General features: G+C 35.4%; 1 protein-coding gene across 1 annotated transcript in view; it reads right to left on the reverse strand.

Annotated features, from left to right (window-relative positions):
* LOC113076266 (acid-sensing ion channel 1B) overlaps positions 1-21,658 on the reverse strand; it is a 133,790-nt gene that overhangs the window by 57,175 nt on the left and 54,957 nt on the right. The window lies entirely within an intron of this gene.

Here is a 21,658-nt window from a genome sequence, read left to right on the forward strand (position 1 = left end):
GGCAACTAGCCATTTAAAATGATGTCATATTTCTATAATTAGCATCAGACTGCTTTCACTTTCACTTAATATCAGCATGTTTACATGTGGCTGGATTAAGAAAGTATTGTGTTCTATTTGCAGACGTGACCCAAACGTTCAATAACACACGAGACGGAGGGGACAGATGACACGGGTCTCGCGGGGCGTCTCTGGGAGGATTACAGCACTAGTGCTCCGAGTGGAGCTACGTAATATTCATCAAACAGCGCCAGCAGAGAGCCCGTTTGATTGGGTTATTTTCTGCTAACTAATGACCATTAGTCTCCGCAACAAATGACATAATCTGCTGAGTTGGGAGAACGAGAGGGGAATAAAAGGAGCGTGCGGAGATTACGCAAACGATGCGCGTGAGTAGCTATAATTAGGGCCAAACCGAGTGAACGGTCAGCGGGCTCGACACCCTCACCTTTCTGAGAAGCACTCATTAATAGCAGTAAGCACAGCTAAGCAGGGTCACCTTCTGGAATAAATTGCTTTCCTTTAGCTTCTTATTAGGGAGTCGCTCCATCTGAGGGCGTTTTATATTCCGCTAAAGTCCCAGTGGACGCGTCCGAACACGCGCTAACAATCAATGCGGCTGCAGATTAATTCAATTCAACACAATGATTCTTGTGTTACAGCGAGGCTCATGATACACTTTCGAGGTCGTTTGTTTATCTGAGCAATGAGGTGTGATTACACTTCACTGACAGCAGGGCGTTAATTGGAGAAAGAAACTCAGGGAATGTGATTTATCATTAACTGTCTGGATATATATTCATGATATCAATTTGTGTAAACACAGGTTTTGTTTGATTTGAGTAATATTTTGAAATATTTTACTTAAATGGAGTATAAAATAATAATAATAATTATATATATATATATATATATATATATATATATATATATATATATATATAGGAATATGAATTCACACTACATGGATATATTTATGATTCCAATCTATTGTGTGAAACGTGTTTTTGTTTGAGTAATTTTGTGCACACATTAAGTCCACTTTCAGATTCGAACAACTTAATTTAAGTCACATTTTCACACATTTCATGATTTATTTTCATTTTATATTCTAAAAATACAAAAAAATACAAAAAATAAAAGATCAAATGAGAGGTTAATTCCTACAGTCTATACTTTTTAAAAGAATGTAAACCCCAAGTACTTATTTACACTCACCATATTCTTCATTATTAAATTGTAATATATATTTATATATAAGATACCATTAAATGTGGGTTCAGTAAAACATTTTTGTGTTTTTATTTAATTGGAATCATTACCAAATCAGAGTCATCAACCAGAGTGCACTACTGTACCGGACTGACGTGTCATTCATGACTACGAATCTACAAACGTTGCACACAAACTAGTAAAGAGCTAGCTCAGATTAGCATATACTGTCGACTGCAACACTTGAGTTCCAGTCACACAGAGATGTGCGAGTCGTTTCTCTCCTCCAGCACTGAGGTGAATAAGAGATTTGACTCCCACATCACAGGAATCAACATCTACTGCACTCGTATTGGTCACATTCACAGTTGCTCTCTAATTGAGAAGGCATTGTAAACCATGTCGAAGTAATTCACCTCCGCGCTCATGCTCAGATGATCCTTAAATGACTGTTGGATGCATGTAAATGTGACGACTGCCTTTGGCAGATGTGACAGGAGACGGTCGGTGTTGTCAGATAGAAACTCCGGCGGTTGTGCAGATGTAAGGAAACTGGCTGCCATTAACTGCTCTGACTGATGCCTGCGAGATAACGCATTGACGGATCCGGCGCTCGCCGAGTTCAGTGGCTCTCTGGGGAACAGTGGGACAGTCAAGCACACGAGGAGGATTTTTACTGTTTCCTACGTTTGAACGCTCACCCTAAAAAAAAGAGCGGAAATATTGTGACAAGTTGCTTATTTTAGACTTTCACTTTTTCAAGTAGTTCCTGGGCATGGATATTTTGTGATGACATTTCTAGATAAAACTGTCCAAAAACAACAACAGAAAAAAAAAAATATATATATATATATATATATATATATATATATATATATATATATATATATATATATATATATATATATGTTTTAATGTTAAGAAATAATAAAACATATAAATATACCCCTACAAAAACATTATAAAATAAAAAAACATTATAAAAGTATTTAAATGTTAATTAATAAAAAATGATTATCTATAACTTAAATATTATTATTATTATATACATAAAAATAATCTTAATTTTGATTGTAATGTATGCATTTATTTATTAACATTAAAACAATCTTTAACTTTCTAAAATAAACAAAACTAAATAAATAGTTAAATGTTCTTAAAATGTATAATAATAATAATAATAATAAAACTAATACTAATACTAATACTAATACTAATACTACTTATAATACTCCAAGCTTTTTTACATAAATTTATTATCCATAATCGTTTTTTTCACTTTTCACTATAGTGTACAGGATTTGAAGGATTGTGAAAAATGTTAAAACCTTCCTGGAAAAGTTCAAATGTATGCTCTTTTAAACAAATCTTATGAAATGTTTGACTTGTGGTCTTAAAAATGCAATGCTTGTAAAAAGACACTCAAATTAAAAAGTTTAAAACCATCGCTCTCTCTCTCTCTCTCTCTCTCTCTCTGTGTGTGTTTTTGTGGACACATCCCTAGTCTATTCTCATTTCCAAACTGCATGCACACACACATATGCTATTCCTTTTCATCTCGACTATCTCACACACACATCCTTCACACAATTGTCTCACGGGGCCTGGAGGATCCAGGTTTAGGAGGGTTCGGATGGCTTCCTCTCTGTGCCGCGGCCAATCAGAGTGAACTCACAGATCCCACCGTTAATTCACACGACAGACGCTTGTGCCTGCTACAGTCACACGAGGAATGAAAGAGTGGCTCAAACGGTCTCTGTAGTGAACATGAGCGGCCTGTTTACTGCCTGTTTGTGTATCTAGAAATGTTAGCATGTGTATTTTCCACACTTCCTGCATCGCACCGCAGCGTAACAGGAGTAGATTAGCCAGATGGTGCAGCTAGCCTAGCTGTCAGCCACGCTAACTGACTGAAACACACGGCTCAGTAACACCGTATACATGTGACACACCCATTTCTACTGTATTTAGCAACATTACATGACTGGGAGGATTTTTAAAGACTTCACACCGAAAGTGAGAAATTAGAGAACAGTCTGCACACTGAGACCAAACAAAAATGATCAGGCTTATACAGTTTGCTCTCATATAAGAGTTGGATTTGCCTGACAACCAAATATGTGACATCCCAGCAAACATTTGTCCGTTTAATGACCATTAAAAAGATGTCCCTCTGACACGTCCTGTCATGGTTCAAAAATACAGGTGCATCTCAATACATTTGAATGTCATGGAAAATGTCATTTATTACAGTAATTCAACTGAAGTTGTGAAACTTGTGTATTAAATCAATTCAATGCGCACAGACTGAAGTAGTGTAAGTCTTGTTCTTTTAACTGTGATGATTTTGGCTGACATTTAACAAACATCCACCAGTTCACCATCTCAACAAATTAGAATACTTCATGAGACCAATAATAATAATAATAATAATAATAATAATAAAACATTTTTGTGAATTGTTGGCCTTCTGGAAAGTGTTCATTTACTGTGCATGTACTCAATACTTGGTAGGGCTCCATTTGCTTTAATTACTCCCTCAGTTCAGCGTGGCGTGGAGGTGATCAGTTTGTGGCACTGCTGAGGTGGTATGAAGCCCAGGTTTCTTTGACAGTGGCCTTCAGCTCATCTGGATGGTTTGGTCTCTTGTGTATTACTTTCCTCTTGACAATAGCCCATGCATTCTCTCTGGGGTTCAGGTCTGGTGACGTTGCTGGCCAGTCAAGCACACCAACACCATGGTCATTTAACCAACTTTTGGTGCTTTTGCCAGTGTGGGCAGTTGCCAAATCACAGAAAGTGGAAACTTAACACTGGACTTCAAGCAACTTGGGCTATGAGCTTCTCCACCCTTCCTCCAGACTCTAGGACCTTGGTTTCCAAATGAAATACAAAACATGCTCTTATCTGAAAAGAGGACTTTGGTCCACTGGGCACTTTGGTACTCCTGAGCCCAGGTAAGACGCCTCTGATGTTGTCTGTGGTTCAGCAAATTCCTCGACACGTCTGTGTGTGGCGGCTCTTGATGCCTTGACCACAGCCTCAGTCCATTCCTTGTGAAGTTCACTCAAATTCATGAATCATTTTGCTTGAAAATCCTCGTAAGGCTGCGGTTCTCTTGGTTGGTTGTGCATCTTTTTCTTCCACCCTCAACTTTCTGTTAACATGCTTGGATACAGCACTCTGTGAACAGCCAGCTTCTTTAGCACTGAATGTTTATGGCTCCTTATGAAGGGTGTCAATGATTGTCAACTGTCAGATCAGCAGTCTTCCCCATGATTGTGTAGCCTATTGAACCAAACTGAGAGACCATTTTGAAGACTCAGGAAACCTTTGCAGGTGTTTTGAGTTGATTAGCTGATTGGCAAGTCACCATATTATAATTTGTTTGTGAATTGTTGGGTTTTTGTTAAATGTGAGTCAAAATCATCACAATTAAAAGAACAAAAAACTGAAACTACTTCAGTTTGTGTGCATTGAATTTATTTAATACACGAGTTTGACAATTTGAGTTAAATTATTAAAATAAATAATTTAAGTATATAAGCCTGTATATAAAATAAATCACACCCCCATTCTGTAACGTCATTAAAGGCAATCAATAGAAAACAAAATAATCTGACAATAGTTTATTAGCAAAACAAATTGACTGATATGACGAAAAATTTCTACCAGATTAGAGACCTCTTAAAAAGGCAAAATTTATACATACTGATATTTTCTATAACTTTATATAGTATAATAATTTTGTTCAATATAGATAGAAATATATTACATTTTATTCCCTGTTCAAATTGTTCTTAATTTATATATATATATATATATATATATATTACAAAATGCTTATATTGAGTAACATTATACAGCATCAATAGTATTTATATTATTGTGATCTATAAAATGAAATATTTATATAAAATTAAGATTTATATCTATTTATTTTTTATAAATTATTATTAACATGCTACTAACATGCTATGCAACTAAAAATATACCAAATTAGATGTATTATTATGTAAACATAATTTTAAAAGCTTTTAAACAAGAAAGTTTATGTAACATTAAAATAGCAATATCATTTATGTTATGTACAAAACATGTAATCGATATGTATCAATATCAATCATAAAATTGTTTATAAATGAAATACAATTATAAAAGCTTTTATAAATGAAAAAGTTAATACTGAGTAACGTAAATTGTAATCAATATGCCCTGTTGGTTTCAAATGAAACCATAGCTAAATAAATTGTGTCTTTGAGCAAAACTAATGCGGTTTTTCAACAAATCAGTGTTGTTGAATGAATCTGTTGAATAAATTAATCAGTGATCACTTATTTTGTTCCCGAATAACTCAGTGCGAATAAGCTGAATGAATCATTTGCGAAAATGATTCACTGACTCGCTTATGAAGACCTGTAGAAAGAATAGAATTGATTTTGAACTGATTTTCACATCTGCTCAAGGGTGAGCTTGGCTCATCCTCATGTGTGTCAGTCAGCTGTCCTGTCCTCTCCAGCTCTGCACCCTCAGCGCTTTCATCCATCAACACGTTTGACATGAGACGACCTCCAGCGATCAGTCTGACCAGATGCAGGCACCAACGTCACCGATCAGTCCGGATTAGCCACGACACAAGCCAATGTACAACCTTCCCACTGGTTTATTAAGAGAAGCACTTGATCTTGCTCTGACTTCTGACTAACTTGTGCTTGATTGAAAGGTTACTATGTATAGGCGCTAGGAGGCGTTCGGGGCAGGAAACTCTAGTATTAGAAAGGCCAGCACATCATAAATGTTAAGGATCCATGTAATTGACATTTAGTGCTTTAAATACCACACGGGTTTTTACGCCTCCATTCCACAAATTACGTTTTTATGCAAACTTCATGCTGCAAATGCTGTTGTCATGTCTTTATAATTATAAGCACTTTCCTGAGAGCTCTGTGGATATTTCTTGTTTTAGAAAGTAAAAAAATATTTCAAACATTTGCAGTCGTGTTTAAAAAACGTCACAGATCTGCAGTGATGAATTATGTGTGTGCGTCTTAGACGTGTTCATTTCGGCCTCAAGATGATGGAAAAATCTGAGCTGGTACAGAAACCCTTGAGCCGTTTGAGCACCCGAATACAGTGAATATGAATTTTTAGGTGAGCGCTTCCTTTAAAGGTGGAAAAAAGAATGTGATTAATCACATCTCCAAGCATTATGGGAATATCTATACGGAAAAAGGACAAAGACTAGTGACTGTTTAATCACCAAGTCTTAATTTCCTCTTAATGGTTTGTAGTTGCATGGGGCAGAGCGCAATTAAATCCTAGATTGGGGCTAATCAAGGTCTTCGGATGTGGGAAACCTCCGGCGAATTCATGCGGTGGCCTCCTTGATCAAACTTTGTTTCGCTCTATGGATGGCAAAAGAATCGGACATTGATGGAAACTCAAGATAGTGTTAGCAATAGACGCCGTAACTCACAGACAAGAGCGGAGGTGGTCTCAGGAGTCATTATCTGAAGCATGGCACCGTCCGTGCACCCCGTTGATATCTGATGGGGTTTTGGAGAATGGGGCGAAGCGGCAGCGGAGCGTGAGAGCCTCAGATAAGCTGGCGACACATGCTCTGGCCGGATGATGGTAATAACTAGACGTTTTATCAGGCCGCCTGCCGCCTTCAGTTTAAAATAGGCCTTGACGGACAAACGTGGCACCATCAGGGTCTTAAGAGACAAATGGAGCAAAACATGAGAAACGTTGAGATGAAGTAGATGTTATTGAAAGAAAAACTGTTTGGCTAAGGTTGCTAGGTGGCTTAACGTTTGACACACTACAGTTTAAATCAGAGTGTGACGTGTGGGACAGAAAACGTATAAACGTCTCAAATATTTCTCTCCTAGATAGCTGTGAGATTAAACTGAGACCAAATGGAGACTTCATCTGATTTCTAAAGAAAAACTAGCTAGTTTTAGTTCATCAGACAGCTAGTTAGTTTGATTGTGACGTTGTAGTAAGCCTAATTCTGGCACTGACATGTCCTTGTAGGACTGAAAAATCCTAAATGAGATCTGTTTAAAGTTTCACATGTTTCTCACAGTCAGCAGTGAGATTAAACTGAGACTAAACTGACACTTTATTAAACGTCTTTTCAATTTTTTGAAAACAAACAAAGCTGTAAACGAAAGGGGGGGGGGGGGGTTGCAATTTCTAGGGTGTCTCAGATTAGTCACACAATAATGAATGTACTAAAACGTAAAAGATTTCCTTCGTGCTTTGGAAAAGTGTAATGTTCAGATAAAACATTGTCAAAACAGGCCCTGTTTACACAGATCCACAAAGACAACTAAAAACACTAATATGCATGCCAGGCCAGTAGTTGGCGATGTCACTTCTAAAGGAACACAATGCGCCTGCACAGAAGTCTTCATCAACTTTTTACAGAAACTATAACAGAAACATAACCATACAGAAATCCAGTTCATGAAGCCTAAAATACACATACACAATAGTAAAATTAATTTACATAGACCAGTTGTTGGGTGTTCATCATGTTATATTGTTTAATATAGTTGCATTTGTGCTTTCCATTAAGTTTTATCTGTTATTAAATTAACTTAATTTAGTCAAATTCACCCCTCGGTTCACTCGCAGTCATATATTAATATCAGCACAGCATCAGTTTTAGCTTCACGCACGCTCAGTATTTCAAGCTCATTGGTTCGCAGTATGTCAAACGTGTCCGAAAGAAACGGTTTTCGGTTCAGTGTTCTGGTGATTTGAGAACACACATGCTCAGTGGCCGTTTCCCAATAAGCGTTCTTTCAGCGATCTTGCATCCTTGTGTAATTTGACCGTTTCTAATCGCTAAAGGTTTGGTTGCAAAGTCAAGTATCTGAAATACAAGTTTCTTCTAGACAAGCAACATGAAACGTATCAAATGGAGACTTTAAGAAATCATTTTAAAGAAAAGGACAACAGTAATCTCACACATACTGTATATCCTCTCAGATACCAAAGTCTGCAATTAAAAGTTAAGAGATCTCTTACATTTCTCAAGCCAAATGATCTGTTCAAACACATACTGTATGCTAAAAATTTAAACACTGGAGAAGTAAATACTTGGAAAACAAAACTTATCAGAGTTTCCTGGAGCAATGAACAAACAAGATCTGAGGGCCTCTGGAGGCAAGCACACATACTGAAAAACACCAGGGAATATTAGCCATCATCTCAGCTAACAAGTGTGTCACGAGGTAAACGAGTCGTCGTTCAGTTGAGACGCTCTACATTTGTCGCCCGCTGAGCTGTCAGAACTAGATAACGCTCTCGCACTCGTTTCCTGTGATGTTATTGTCATCGACTGCTGCGTTTCCCAGAGCGTACTGATCAGGTAAGTCAGACACTGTTTTCTAGAAGGTGATATGCTTTTAGGATTGTAAGGAGGTGTTAGTGCTGACGAGACCATTAGATGGTCCTGCCTCGTGGCTTTAATCAGATCTGCTGTAATGTCAACCAATGTTCCTGTCCGTGTCTTGGCGATTGTGAAAAAATGGGCTAATTTTATTTCGCTGTAATGCGTTAGCAGCTATGAACTCCTTCCCAAGGGGCATGATGGAAAACAAGACGTACAGAGCAAACAGAAAAGCGTGAAGAGAGAGTTTGACACGATGTCAAGAAAACCATTAGAATGAAGAACTGAAGATAAACGAGTTTGTCAATTAAATTCTGCCCAAACAGATATATAAGCTCTTAATCAACAGTTTTCCGGCAGCTTGATTTGTCAAGCCATCAGCGCGCCGCCTGACAATGAGGATGGAAAATCTGAGATTAGAAACACTGGCGTTATTTCTCGCAGCCGAGGTAATAACTCGCTGTCCCTCTCCCATGTATAATTACAGCAACACGTTCCACTTCCTTATTTGCAAGCGCCACATAATGAGCAAATTTCTAATCGTGTGCCAAGCGGCAGATTAAAAACTGCCTCCACATCTCTCGCTTTCCTTTTTTAACATCTCATTAGGACAAGTTGAGCTTAGCAGAGCAATAAAGTCAAATCTCCACCAGCTTTATGTGATAAAACCAATAAAAACTTTGTATCTACCGAACAAAATGATTGATTCTTAACTTTAACGTTCTCTATAGCCGCCTTAAAACCAGGATTATAAAACAGCTGTACAATGATGATAAAAAAAGGTAAAACAACTGTACAACATGACTGTTTTAACCAACATGATGGTTTTCTTGGAAACATGTTCATATATAACGTTACGACTTCACCAGTTCGTTGCTAGGGTGTGCATTTATAAAATGAAAAGGCTTTGTTATGTCAACATTCAAACATTTGCTGTTCCAGGTAAAAAATCCCCCTTGAATTACAAATGGCTATAATTTGACTTCCTTGCATTGAACATCTATTCTGCATGCTGTTTGCTACTTCAGTCTACATTTACTTTGATTTCAGAGAATCCAAATTGTAGTGAATTAGCAGGTAAAATCCAATTTCAGTTTAACAGGGAATGGCAAAACAACCCTGGTTGCTAGGGTATTATGCATGGTTGCTATGCAAGCTCTTCTGAGTCCATCTGGACAAACTCCACACTGACATTTAACAATTAAGGGTTTAACCGATGATTGACTTACACAGAACATTGAGGCTGAGGCTGACACCCAGACAGCAAGCAGTTTTCGGCCCAGAACCGGCTCACATGTGGCCCGCGTTAAACTCATGAAGGGCAAAAGTGGGCCACATCTGGGCCGAAACTGCTTGCTGTCTGAGATCATTTCCAAATAACACAGTATACACTAATACACAACTGTGAGTGTATGAATTTGATAAGGTTATTTTATCATTCATAATCAGGGTCTGATAGCCCCTCCCCCTCTATAACATAATTAAAGCTACACCAGTAAAGTGCGTGAAGTGTCCAATGTTCAAGTTTTCTGTTAATCCAAGTGCACTAAAATTTTCAGTGGAAGCAGTACTTATACTATTTATATTACTAAACGACATACTTGTGCATAGTGCATACTCATGTGAACTGGTAGGCCCTCTTCACAGGAAGTGCAGGTGTCAGGTGTGTGCTTGAGTCAGTGTGTGTTTACTGCAGTGTGAATCTCTTCAGCCTGTTGAAGTGAATCAGGTAAGAGCAGCATCCATCACGTGCAGCAGCGCTGTCCCCCGAACGCCTCAAGCTGTGCGTAAACACCGCAGCTCTCTCGCTCTCACACACAAACACACACCTTTGATCAAGTCTGACCAATTTTTCAGTGTTGTTTTCCAACCTATTTCCTTCTGTGAGCTGATGCTGTTATTATTTATAGTGATGATCGTGAGCTGTGCCACTGTCTGTTTCTCTCTCTTCTCTGACATCTGTACGTTTTGTTAAGAAACTTAGCCTGTTCTTAATGAGGCTAGCACTTCTCTCCTCTTCATCCTCCTCTCTTGCTTTCTTTCTCACTCTCTCACTCTCTGGAGTGGATGAGTGAGCAAAGGGCAAATGAACAGAGCGAGCCAACCATGATGAGATGCTTGCTCTCTTATTGATTGACACCATTGTTATTCTAAAGGAAGAATGAAAAAAAGAACGAATGAACTAAAAAAGGATGGAAATAATGTGGGACTGTAAAAGATAAAAGCAACAGAGCACGGAAGAATTAACAAAGAAAGTACAAACAATTTAAAAAAGGAGAAAGAATAAACAAAAGCATATGAAAAACTTATTTAGAAACCGAAGCAATGAGCTAAAGAACAAACAAGACAGACAGGAAGAACTAAAAAAGAAACGAAAGAAGCGAAGGAAAACAAAGATGAAAACTAATTAAAACTAAATAAGAATAATCGAATAAGACAAAACTGACTAAAAGTGAAAACATGACAGTAAAAAGAACTAAAATAGAAATAAGGGTAATTAAATGAAAGATAAAAAAAGAAAAAGAAAAAGCACAAAATCCAAAGAAATAACAAATACGGATAAGACCATGAAAGAAAGAAAATTTAAAGAACTAAGAAAGAACGAGAAAGATAAAAGAAAGGAAAAATAAAGAAACTAAATGAGAAAAAGACCAAAAGAAAAGCAATAACAGGAAATCAACAACAACAAAATACAGACTAAAAGAACAAATGAAAGGATGAATGAAAAATAATGAATGAAAGTAACAAGGATGAATGAACAGAACAAGTGAAAGTAAATAGTGGAAGTGACAAATGATAAAAGAACAAACACATTTGTAACTTGAAACATCTTCAAATGCAACATTTGTGGCGCGAGACGCTTAAAATTGGAGTCAAGCATCAAAAGCATCAGTGTGATGCGTTCAGATCAGCATGTGATGTGTGTGTGTGTGTGGCTGTGTGTGTGCTTACTGATGTCTCTCTCTCTCCGTTTCTCACACACTCGCTCACTGCTGCAGCTAACGCCGTTATGAACGCTGATGAGTAAACTCATACGTCTTCTGAAGGATAGCTGGGGCGACGGAGCAATTAGCGTTATTAGCCGCGCTGGCCTTCCTGAACCACAGCAGCGAGGCTTTCCTCCCCACACCACATTCATCAATATATGCTTAACACACGTTTTATTTAACTATTATTGATATACAGTTATAGTTTTGGTTTATATTTTGAATCCAATTTTAGTTTTATATTTTCTGTTTTAATTTTAATGATGACGTTTTAGTAGTTTTGCCTTTTTTTTCCTATATAGTTTGTGTTGTGTTGTGTTGTGTTATGCTATGCTAATTTATGTTATGGTGTTTTGTTGTGTTATGCTATGTTAATTTATGTTACGTTGTGTTATGTTATGTTGTTATGTTATGTTAAATTATGTTATGTTATGTTATGTTATGTTATGTTATGTTATGTTATGTTATGTTATGTTATGTTAAGTTACGTTGTTGTGTTATGTTATGTTACGTTATGTTGTTATGTTATGTTACATTATGTTATGTTATGTTACGTTGTTGTGTTGTTATGTTGTTATGTTACGTTATTATGTTATGTTACATTATGTTATGTTACATTATGTTGTTATGTTATGTTATGTTATGTTGTTACGTTATGTTCCGTTACGTTATTGTTATGTTACATTATGTTGTTATGTTATGTTATGTTATGTTGTTACGTTATGTTCCGTTCCGTTATTGTTATGTTACATTATGTTGTTATGTTATGTTATGTTGTTACGTTACATTATGTTATGTTACATTATGTTACGTTATTTTTTGTTTTAGTTTGTAGTTGTTGTTAGTATTTTAGCACTACAACTTAAAACAAATGCTAATGAGAAGCATTACTGACAACTACATGAAATACGTCAATTCAGTTTTAGTTAACAATAACCCCGCTTGATGAAATAAATAACTTTAAAATATATTTAGACATACAGTATTAAATACAACTGATAAAATGACAAGTAAAATAATAATAATAATAATAATAATTAAAAACTCACAGTTAACAACAACCCTGCTTTAAGTAAACATAAGCGATATTGCTTTTTTAAATAATAATAGCAAAAGTAGTAGTAGTAGTAATCTATAATAATACAATCTATAATAGTATTTCAGTGACACTAAAATAGCACTGTCTCAAGTGTATGGAAAACAGCAGCATGAACATTGGTCAAAATATCTCCTTTTGATTTCTACAGAAGAAGAAGTCGTACATCTTTGGAATGACAGGCGTACATGAACTACACCTTTAAACTGAATCTGTTTTACTCTCTTGTCCCTCAGTCTCTCTTTCAGGGTCTTTGTGAAAGACTGGTCCGGGTCAGATGGACTATGTTAGGGTCAGCATCCCGTTATCGCTTTAACACAGCTGCACGCCGTCCCGCTAAGGCTCCATTAAACACGGCCTCGCCGCACAGGTGTGTATGTGTGTGTGAGAGAGCACTCTTTCCAGGTGCGATAAGGAAAGGCTGATGGAGTTGAGAATTACTGAGCGTCTGGACTATTCATCCCTCCTTCCCAGCCGTTCATAAAGTTCCCCTCTCTCGACTGAAAGCAGCAGATCATCAGAGGAGCGCTGAGGCGCAGCGGGAGCGAGGAACAGGTTACAGAAGCTGCACCGCTCTGAAATACGTCCATCTGCTGCCATCAAATGAAATCAAAAATACTTTACACAGCCCCCTCTCTCTCTCTCTCTCTGTGTGTGTGTGTGTGTGTGTGTGTGTGGTCCTCGCTGCATCAGCTCAAGAAGGAGAGAGACGCCACATTATGCATGAAATACTGTATGTGCATGAGTTGTGCATGGAAATTTCACAACACCGATTCAAAATACGACAAATATTATTAACAATAATAAATAACACGTATATGTATGTGGTGTAAATAAAAGAAAATACATTTAATAAATAATGTTTACAATTAATAGTTATGATACTATGTAAATAAAGTCCAGTTCCATATAAATCAGATAATAAAAATAATAATAATACCCCGCCAAATGTATATGACCATTTTAATAATTTTTAATAATTTTAAAACACAATAACTAAATTTTAGAGGCAAAGCTTTCACGAACATAACCATGATACATTTTTCAAACCATGATAATAATTACTTGTAATACTTTCCTACTGAATTCATTTAATGATTTTTATATGATTTACTTTAAATAATAATAATAATAATAATAATAATAACAGTAAATAAACGGTAATGACAAGAGTACCATATTAAAATATAAAATTAACAAAACTAAATAAAACAATAATAGCATTATAAAAATGTTAAAATAAAGCAGGTTAACATAAGATATCAAATTAAACTAAAGTAAAAATATATTAAAATTAATATCAAAAACAAGATTAGCTAAAATTGTAAAATCTAAAATAAAAATCAGCTTTTCCTTTTTCTTCTTCGTTTTATAAATGACTAAATCTAAATGATTCATTTATAAAAATCCTAAAAGTAATTAATTATTTATTAATATTTAGTTCATTAGTCTGATGTCCGATCAACTGCTGCAGGTTTAACCTGTTTTAAACCAGACTTTTTTTCATGTTCACTTTTCATTCATTTTGAAATAATGTAAAGACACTGAAGGGAATAAAGCAGATGATTCTGAAGAATGGAGAAAGTTTTCTCCAGACACCTGACACCATCTTCAAAGTTTCCCGCACGGGGCAGCGCTCATCTCATCCATCTCAAACTGCATCAAGTGGAAACTGAAGCGGCAGGTTTTTCATCACATTTCATCAGCCAGCTGCTTAAAGATGTACTCGACCCGAGCTGAGAGAGTTAACCAGTCGCTGTGAATGGAGTGCTTTTGGAAATCAAACATCTCTTCAGCTGGTGTCATTAGCTGTTTGATTAAATCACCACGAACACCAGGCACTAGTGAAGCGCGACACAAATACTGCTGACGCTCAACTCATCCGCAAACTAAAACACACACCAACACCCTAGTAACCGCATAGCAATGCCCTAGCAACCACGAGAAAACCACAACAAACTCATAGCAACAAAACACTCAGAATAGCTTAATATCTACAATATCAATGCTATGACAACCATGCTGAATGTTCTAGCAACAGCATAGCAACCCAAACAAACAAACAAACACAACTAGGACAACCCTGCAACAAAACCGAGAACACTCAGTTAATACGAAATGGCATTAATATCATATAAAAACATTATTTAATATTATATTAAATTATTAGTAGTACATTTCATGGTATTTATAATCTATATCATATAGTCATTTATTATTATTATTATTAATATTATATTAGTAGATTGTACAGAATGTATAGTAAATATAATAGCTGTATTAGTATATAATAAATATATTTGTATATTATATTAAACATAAGTTATAATATTATCATCATCATCATCACAATTATGCCAGATCTAATTTTAATTATAACACCATTTTATTTTATTTATCTATATTATATTTTTATATTTATTTTACATAACATTACCTATATTCCACTGGTTAGTGTTATATTGTATTAAAAATAATAGTACATTTCATGGAATTTATACTCTAGATAATATTATTTTACACAAGTATTAATAATAATATATTTTTTTGTACATTATGGTATTTATAGTCAATACATATATTTTATAAAGTTACAGTATTTAAGTATGTTACAATATAAATGTGATTAATATTATCATCAAGTATATTATATAACATCATATTATTTAAATAATTATGTAATTGTAATAATTTAATATTAAAATTGATTTATTTTATGGTTTTTATCTTCTATATATTATTCTTGTTTATTTATTTGACATAATACTGACCATATCCCACTGTTTAATGTTTGAGTTTTATCTTTCATATATTAGCAGTATTTAAAGTTTACAGAGAATCGCCATGTGTTTGTGTTTTATTTTTTATTTTATTATTTTTTTGTCTAGATGTGAGATGAGCGTTCTGTCAGATCTGTGAAGTTGATGGAGAGAAGCGTTGAGAAATAGCGTAAGAAAGAGATTGCATGTGGTTTTCTCCCTGAGTCTTGATGGATGAATGGCGGTCGGCAGAAGACAAACTGAAGGAGAAAACATCCTGCTCACTTCCATTTGTTCAGACCACACTGAGTTTCTCTGGCACTCGTGCATCTCCTCCCCGCTCCAGAGAAACTGGAGATAAAGCTGGCCAGAAGCACTGAGGACCGAGAGATCTGGCCCAGGATTCCCAGTACCTCTTGTTTTCAGCCGGGAGCTACGAATGAAGCTAATTAAAATACATCTCATTCATTAGTGCGCACCTCCTCTTCTCCTTAACGACCCTCTTAAAGTCCTCCAGGCGTCACGTCACTGAGGATTCGATCCGTATGAGCACAAACACATGCTGGGAAGAAGATGTTCGGAGACTGTTGTTTGCCAAGCTACTAAATTAAAGTAGTTAAAACACCATCATGATTTTGGAAAAGAGGAGAAAGACACACTTAGCTGCACTAGAAGGTAGCAATGGTTGTAAGGTCGCAAAAAATAAATAAAATACTAATGCTAAAAGGGCATTATGCATTTTTTTAATGCATTAAAATGCATTATTTTAAATACATTTATTTAATTTCTTTATGTTTATCTTAAAGCACAAAAATGTATCAACTAAAAAATAAAGTATATATTTGTACATGAATGTAAACAGTACATACATCACGAATAACATTTAAAGGGGGGGTGAAATGCTATTTCATGCATACTGAGTTTTTTACACTGTTAAAGAGTTGGATTCCCATGCTAAACATGGACAGAGTTTCAAAAATTAATATATTTTTGTTCTAAAAATACTCCTTCCGGTTTGTCACAAGTTTCGGAAAGTTTTTTTCGAGTATGGCTCTGTGTGACGTTAGATGGAGCGGTATGGGTCCTAAGGCACTTCTCCCGGAAGAGTGCGCGCTCCAGTATAGCAGAGCAGAGAGAGCACAACAGACTTCACTGATCAGAGCGAGAGCGTCGCGAAATGTCACAAAAGAAGTGTGTTTTTGGTTGCCAGGGCAAGACAACCCTGCACAGATTACCAAAAGAGAAACAGCATTAAGGGACCAGTGGATGGAGTTTATTTTTACAGAGCATCAACGGAGTTGTGTGTTTGTTCCCTGCATTTCGAAGATGCTTGTTTTACAAACAAGGCCCAGTTTGACGACGCATTTGCACATCATTTATTTCTTAAGGATAACGCAGTCCCAACGAAAAAGGAAAAATGTTATAAATGATTAAAGAATCAAGTCAAATCATTTATTTGTAAAACCCACAAACTTAATGAACTGATTCCCTAAAATGATTCTGATTTCCTATAGTTAGTCAACAAGAAGCGTTTAGGAAACGTGTTTGGTTAAATTACATTTAGAAAACAAAAAGAATGAATGAGTGAATCATTTCTTAGATTAAAAATAAATAAATACTTTATTCTTGAATCATTCATTTAATTTGAGAAATTCTTATTGTTTCACAAACTGGATGAACTGATTCTTTAAAATGAATCAGATTTCTCAAAACTGAACATTTCAGGAAAGCGTGTTTGATAATCAACTTGCTGCGGTACATTCACAACTCAGAAAGCTCCAGGGTCACTTTTTCACCTTTGCCTAATTCTAAATATCGTTTCCCATTGCAGGGAAGAAAACAAACAAATCGCAATCAAACGTTATGTGCGACCATTTATTAAATAAATGTAAAAAATCCTGAACTCAAAAGGTCCTCAGAAGCTTAAAACAGTCCAGCATAATATTGAGTGGACTGTGCTTCTGTCCCCATGCTCTTGTTTTCATCTCCTCAAATTAAATACGTCGTCTACTTCCACTCGGGTCGGTGAAGTCTTTCTCGTCGGCGTTTGATAACGCGAGGCACAGATGGCAATATAAGTATGCAATGTGAGAGGTGAAGCCTCCGTCTAGACCTGTACATTCCTCGATGCTTAAAAAGCAATAAGCCACGGCCACAATCCTTCAGACGAGAGTAATTGTACAGGGATCCAAGAGCGAGGGTTGAGGACGGGTAAAAATAGCTGGAAACTGGAAATGAAGATGTATCTGTAGCGGCTGAAGCTCGTAACCCCACGGAGCCACTGTTTGGAGAATATGAGGTTATCGAACAGAGCCTTTGAACGAGGATTCGGGTGTTACTCTTGAACGGAGAGCTCGGCTGAAATACAGTGAAGACCAAATCCAAACAGACGACGGGCCAAATGTTTGGAATAACAACTGTTTTTATTTTCATTTTTTTGGAAGAAGTCTCTTCCGCTCACAGGTCTGCGTTTGTTTGATCAAATATAAATTCCATTTTGAAAACCTATTGACATTTAAAAGAACAGTTTTCTATGTTAATATTTTACTTCGGTAATTTTTACTAAGGTAATTTTTTACTTCGATGCATTTTCCTGCATCATTACTCCGGAAATCATTCTAATATGCTGATCCGCTGATCAAGAAACGTTATTATTATTTTCAATGTTGGCAATAGTTGTGCTGCGCTTATTAACTTTAATATGAAGCAGCACAAATGTTTTAGACACTGATAATCAGATATTAATCTTCAGCAGCAAATCAGTCTTCAGTGTCATATGATCATCAGAAATCATTCTAATATAATGAAGTAAAAATACATCACAATAGAAAATATTTGTAAATGGTATTTTGCAGTGTTTAAACGTGGAATTGTTTGTTCAGCCTGAAGTGACATCAGAATCCCATTTAGAGAGGTCACGGACCTAAAAGAGCTTGGATGCCGTTCACCACATTGTTTGGGAGACCTGGCGTGTCTTAAGACTCTCATCGCTGCCCGAACGACTGTAATTCTGTGTCCAAACTCACATCCAATCCATCTCACTCACAAATCAAATGACATTGCTACACATTACCTGCCAGAACATGTGACTTGAAGACGAGCTGTGGCAAAACTAAAAGACATTTAAATGTGTAAATCTTACGATAATATTTTACGTTAGTTTTTTGTTAGAACTTCAGAACACTGGAAAAGGTTGTTTGAACATACGAACGGTCAAAAGTGTTAAATAAGTTAATTATTATTATCACTAATACAGTTTTAGTTTTTTATTTCAGTTTGTTTTTGTAGCACATCAGATATAATTTTTTTTATTATTATTATTAATATTGTCTTGGCAAGTAGCTGAAATAAAAATCACGCTTAGGGTTTTTTTTTTTTTTTTTTTTTTTATGTTACAAAAATTAAAACATTTACACATTGTAGACATGAGCAACTTTTAAAACTGGTCGTTTATGGAACCAGCCACAGGTTTATCATTATTAACCATAACTATTTAAATATTTTTGTTGAATATAGCTAAAGTGAAAGTAAAATAACCTTACTTTTTTGCCATTAAAGTAGCGTGTAAAAATAAGTTATAATATAACTAGATTGAAATACTAAAATTACTTACTGTCAATAAAACCAAAAGTTAACTAATATTACTATTACTACTACTAATAATAATAATCATAAATTTCAATATTAAAAGAAAGAAAAGCACAAAACTCTAAAATGATTTTTTAAACCAGATTAATATAAATCAATAGTATAAATAATATATTATTAAAGCCCAATGATATATTATAAACACTAAAATAACACAGAATCAATCAAAACACCTGCTAAATGTTGGATTATTTTTTTTTCTTTCTATTAAAACCTTTTTATTTTTTTGGTCCCTATAACAATATTTAGCTGCTTTTTCGAGCATATATGTGAGATTTGTATCGTTGTGTTCCTCACATAATTGCAGGTGAATGTGAGTTTTTCACAGGTGTCTCAAGATGATCAGAATTCGGTCCTTCACTTCTTTTTCATTTCCCTTTCATGTTTTAATATAATAACTAACACTATTTCTTTCTCCCCCACCACCTTTTTTCTCAATTATTTCCTCACTCTGTTTAATCTTTCTTTTCTTTGCCCCGTGGGACGCTGCGTTTTGACAGGAAGGAAGGAGCGAAGGCAAGAAATGGATGATGCAGGGGTGTGCGCGCGGCGGGCTGGTGCAATCTACCATACTTTAATGTAAAAGTCCCACAAGGATTCATCCCAAAGGACACATGCCGAAAACACAAACACACACTCATTCACACAAAGGAGGACTACAAAGAAAGATGATGGAACCAATGACCAAACAAACCCACACAGACCCAACAGATCCACAGAGAACAGAAACACATCTCCAGACTGCTGATCTAGAACCTTCTGCAGATCACTGACCCCCTCACTGTATCATCCATCACTGACAAATACACACCACATCTCCTGTGTGTGGAAGAGAACAGAATAGACTAGACTATAATAGACTAGACTAGACTAGAATAGAATAGAATAGAATAGAATAGAATAGAATAGAATAGAATAGAATAGAAAGGAGCTCAATAATAATGGCTTCTATAAAAGTCTAAAAAGTGTTACACAGTCACAGGCTTATCATTACTTAAAACCAATAAATCATTAGCAAAATGAAATCAAATAAAATAAACTGGCTAATATAGATGTGGTTCTGTTAAAATTTTGAGAATAATAAAAAAATACAATAATAAAAAAAACATTGGTAAGAATGGGCTAAAATGTATAAGCCAATCAGTAATATTTTGCATTATAACGGTTTTCCAGCAAAAATATTAAAGTATATTAACTATAGAAATTTACAGCTAAACATTTTAAAAATTAAAAAAAAAAAAAAATTAATAATTTAAATTATTAATAATAATCTAAATTACAATAATAAATTAATAATTTAATATTCCAAATTATAATTTTGTAAATCTGGGAATATAAATAAATGCATATATATATATATATATATATATGTGTGTGTGTGTGTGTGTGTGTGTGTGTGTGTGTGTGTGTGTGTGTGTTTTGTAGCTCTCTAAATACTGTCTTAGTGCTAATCTTATATTAAATGTGGTGATGTGTCATCAATAAATAATAAATTATAATGCACAAATGTAGTTTAAAGAAACATAAAATAAAAATATATCAAATAAAAGTTTATGTAAGATACATAATACAAAAATAATGACATTAATTTACTTTTATATTACTTTTATTTTTTGTATTGTTTTTTTCCTGTTTTTTCTCCGCTAATGCTATTTTTGTGATTTATTATAACAGTACTATATTATTTCCAATTTATATAAGAATTAATTAATGACAGTATTTCCTTCCATTTGTCCTTCCGCTGTTTAAACACAACTCGCTGTTCATCGGCTCATCTTTTTTTATAACTGTTGAACTTCAACAATGCTAAAATATCAACTGATGTGCAGTGAGTTATTGTTCATATTTCTGCTGGGCAATTTTTTATTTATCCTTCATTATGAATATGACCTTTACTCACAGCCAGTACACCACTAACACCATTAACAACACAGAAGTGTTCATTTAACAAGTGTGCCGAAACAACCGCGCCATCACTCAGCTGTGGCGTAATGACTGCTGCTAGTAAAGGTCAAGCTGACAACTTTCCTTCCCATGGAGAACCACACGGCACAAGGATCACAATTAAATCAGAGAGAAAGAACGAGCGCTGTGTTCTGAATATTGTGTCGTTCATGCGGGACTTCATCGCAATTGTTCTGCGTCGAGTGACTCTTGTTTTTATCTCAGCGAAAATAACCTTGAACAGATGGAGGGCAATTTTTTGCATCTAATCTGCTGTTTCTAAAGCTCCTCCACTAAAGAGAAGAGTCCCGCGCATGCTAACAACGTTAGCGCTCTCTAAAAACGCTCGTAAATCTAGTTTAAAGCACTGCGGTGAGCATTCAGCGCTTCCACAGGTTATGTCAACTCTATCCCAGTCTGATCCTCTCTAACTGCACCAAACATAGACGTTTCCTCACCGGTCTGAGCGGGACGTACTCTCTGTCATGTTTCTATATATTAAATATCCGTCAGATCGATAACACTTTAATATGCCTAAGAATAAAAGGTGTAAGAGCTTACGGTCAGCGTGTCTCAGCAACATGACACTGCACTTCCAGAGAAAGCC

The sequence above is a fragment of the Carassius auratus genome, unplaced genomic scaffold (assembly GCF_003368295.1).
Source record: "Carassius auratus strain Wakin unplaced genomic scaffold, ASM336829v1 scaf_tig00019517, whole genome shotgun sequence".
In the NCBI taxonomy this organism is placed as follows: Eukaryota; Metazoa; Chordata; class Actinopteri; order Cypriniformes; family Cyprinidae; genus Carassius; species Carassius auratus.